Source organism: Monopterus albus, unplaced genomic scaffold (assembly GCF_001952655.1).
Source record: "Monopterus albus unplaced genomic scaffold, M_albus_1.0 scaffold9.1, whole genome shotgun sequence".
NCBI classification, from domain to species: domain Eukaryota; kingdom Metazoa; phylum Chordata; class Actinopteri; order Synbranchiformes; family Synbranchidae; genus Monopterus; species Monopterus albus.
Window position 1 is genome coordinate 1,295,825 of NW_018127889.1, and position 3,914 is coordinate 1,299,738.

Genomic DNA, 3,914 nt, shown 5'->3' on the forward strand with positions numbered 1-3,914 from the left:
CCAGTGGAGGCTCAGTGAGCTGATGATGTCTGAGGAGAAGAATCTGTTTCCTGATGTTTATCAGGTGAAGGTGGAGCCACCTGGTGGTAGAAACACGTTCCCCCAAACAGTGAACACCTTAAAATGTCCAGTGTTTCCAGAGACCACCAACCAGTAGGTTTGTCTCTAATCTGCCAGTCGACACCAGTGGTTGTAGTTCACAGAGTTTGTGGCGTTTGTCAGAAAAGCTTTTGGTCAGTGGTGAGTAACAAACAGGATGATGAACAGGATCAGGTGTTGTCATGACTGAATGAAGTCAGACTGGAGAGTTTCCTTCTTCCACCTGGAACTGTGACCTCCTGTGTTTCTGACTCTTCACCTGTGTCTCCTCTCACAGGACCAGATGATCTGCTGCATCCTGATGCTCAGCAGCCTGGTCTCCTCTGTCTGGGGTCAGTTTATTATCCACTAAGTGAGAAGAAATGATCCAGGTTGTCAGTCAGTGTGGTCCTCACTTTCCCTGTGTGTCTCCTCAACAGGAACATGTGTAGTGAAAGTGGCACAGAGCTCCTATCAGGCAGAGGAGAACGGAGACGTCACACTGGAGTGGACGTTCACAACCACAGCTCACAGCTCCTCTGACTCTCTATTTATCTACTGTGAACTGATAACTGATCACAAAGAGTCAGTCCTGTTCCATCTCCATGAGGGCGTCGAGGTCCCAGAGTCTCAGGATGAACAGTTTTCAGGACGAGTCCAGTGGGACACAGACGTCCTCAGAGAAGGACGACTCAGACTCCATGTGTCCAGACTCAGGACTGAGGATTCAGGATCCTACGTGTGCAAAGTCAGCACAGATAACGATGGTGTGGGCTCTGATGTATGTCGTGTCAGTGTCGCAGGTAAGTAGACTCAGTAGTTTTCATGGGGGAGTCAGTTTTGCCCAGACTGTGCTACTGAACTCGACCTGATGGACTAAGGCTGCTGAGCATTGTGGGATTGTTACCATGATGTTTCCAACAACAATCACACACATGCTGCACATGGCAACACACATCAGGAGGTTCAAGGCCAAACATCTGGACATGAACAGGTATCAACAGGTGTTTTTGTCTTTTACAGCAGCTGGTGATGAACCCAAACCTCAGAGAACAACTGTGAGTCAGCGTCTAGAGAGTCAGGGAAGGAATGGACCAGAAACGACGCTGGACAGATAGCAGCAAGACCTCTATTCTGTGTCTCTGTGCTACTCTTGGCTCTCTATTGTTATTTCAGGGATCAACAGGAATTTAAAACATTCAGTTCTTCTGAGCAAGAACATGTAATACATGTGCTAGAGAACCCCTTTTCTCTCACAAATAGTAATTTGATTACGAATGAACCACCTGGTTTTTAAATCCAAGATTCAGAATCCAAACCTCTGTCCCTTCATCATCTGTTTCAAGTGTCAAGCTAACATGATATCAAACACGTTTCTCTCTTCAGTCTGTTCATGTCATTATGGGTTTGAGTTATATTCATTACAGCAATAACAACTGATGTCAGTGGAAACTGTCACTACTGTTTCACTTCTCAGTGTCTTTTCACAGGAATCATTCAGATTTAGCTGCGTCTGCACTCAACAAGACAACAATTAAGAAATTTGCTAAGTTTTTATTATTGTATGTTAGTGACTGATTGTCACTATGTATAATGCACTTAAAATGTTCATGTAGTTTGTTTACATATTGAAAATAAATCCATATATATATGAGAAGTTGTCATGATTCTCTGTGTAAATGTTTAAATGTCAAACTCAAAAACCATCAAGAGCTGAAGAGTCCATAACATTTTGATGCAGGACTTTAACCTGTAATAGAGTATTTTTACAATGCAGTAATGATACTTTTACTTAAGTAATAGAACAGAGTATTTGTTCCACCACAGTCCCACCTACAAACATCCGGGTCGTGACACCTGTGTCACTTTCACTTCCCCCTTCCACATCTGTTGGTCAGTGTGATAGTTGAGAGTCAAACAAATCAGACAAACTCTTCAACACAAACTGGGAGTCATCAGAACTTTAAATCACAGGGCAGAGGAAGTGCCCACAACTACAGAAGGGGCCAAGAAGGAGAAACTACACATCCAGAACTCCCTTAGGGCTTGTGGATACCCTAAGTGGGCCTTCACCAAAGCAAGGAAGAGGCCCAACACCAACAGGGAGAAACCAGAAACAAGAGGGGATAACACTGTCATCCCTTATGTGGCTGGTTTATCAGAGAAGTTAAAAAGGATATTTCACAACCACAATATCCCAGTTAACTTTAAACCAGGGAACACCAGAGACTGGTCCACCTGAAGGACAAAACACCCAGACATAAACAGAGTGATGTGGTGTATGCAATTAAGTGTAGTCAGGAGTGTAACAAAGTGTAAAATAATCAGAACCGCTAAGTGGTTTTCTATTATCTATCATATGTGGCGCCCCTGGTTGATGAGAAGGTGTCGTGCACAGAAGCTGTGTGAGAGGTGGAAAGGGAAGGGGAGGGGGCGCAGGAGGAGAGTTCACCTCTCCTAAATGGAGCAGACAAAGGGGCGGGGGGATCCACTTAGTAGGCTAAACTAAGTCAGTGACACCTTGACTTCCTTCCAAATAACGCACATTTCATTCATAATATTATAAACAGACCTATAATTTGTACATTTTTGTTTTCTCCAAATTGTGTGAAATGGCTAATAAAAATAGGTAATACATGGTGAATTGGTTTAGTCTTGATTTCTGGTCGTGAGTGACAGTGTTGGGGGATGGGAAATCTGTTGAATATTTAGAATATTTATTCTATATTTTATTTGTATATTATTCTTAATAGTTTATATTATTGTTGTTCTCTGCTCTTGTTATATTCTGACTGTACATATTTTTGAGACTTTTTTGTTTACAGAGTATATTTATTTAAGTTCTGATAACATACTGTTTTGTGCAGAATTGTGGTTTTCAAATGTTCTGTTGAAGGATTTGTGCAATTGAGAAAGAAATTTGTCTTACAGTAAAACATCACTGTGCAAAATTTAGTGTTTTTTCATAAAGTTTGTGAACATTTATAAGTGTTTTGTAAAGATCGTTGAAATTTAGGCGCCCTGCTTTCCCACCACATCCCAGTGGATCATGTTAGACAGCTGAAATGTTTTATCCAAGGAACCAACTTCCATGTTAATAACGTTTTGTCTGGTTCATTGTTGTAACTTACTGTTTTCCTAAAATCTCTGCACACTACCATAAGTTCCAATTGGAGAAAGTAACAATAACCTTTTATGAATAAATGTAAATATTTTGCTTCTGAAACTGAACAGATAATGACAAGACAGCGGATGTCATGTCATGTCAAGACAAGACATTTTGGCAGCGTGCCATGTGCACAGTCTAACCTGGGCTGGCCTCGCCTTGTATATCACAGGCAAAGTGTTGTTTTACTCAGTGAGTCTGTTTCTACCTGTTGACCTTCATTTTATTCCAGTTTAACCCTTTGTTAGATCGTTGTCCTATATTTATTCTAAAGGTGGGTGGTGGGTTTTCTTGAAGGATAGTATTTGAACCTTTGGTAGGAGGCCTTTTAAAACATTGATTTACTGTTATTAATTCATATGACTCAAATCTGATTTTGATGAAACAAAGGTCTCTGTGTCTTGCAGACATTTCAAATCAAATCAAATTTTATTTGTATAGCGCCAGTTCACAACAAAAGTCATCTCAGGACACTTTACAAAGTAAGGTCTAGACCTTACTGTTATCACTATTATTACATAGGGAAAACCCAACAAATCCCCCTTGAGCAAGCAATTGGCAACAGTGGGGAGCAAAAACTCCCTTTAACGGAAGAAACCTCCGACAGACCCCGGCTCTTGGTGGGCGGCCTTCTGCCTCGACCGGTTGGGGTGAGTGGATAGAGGAGAGA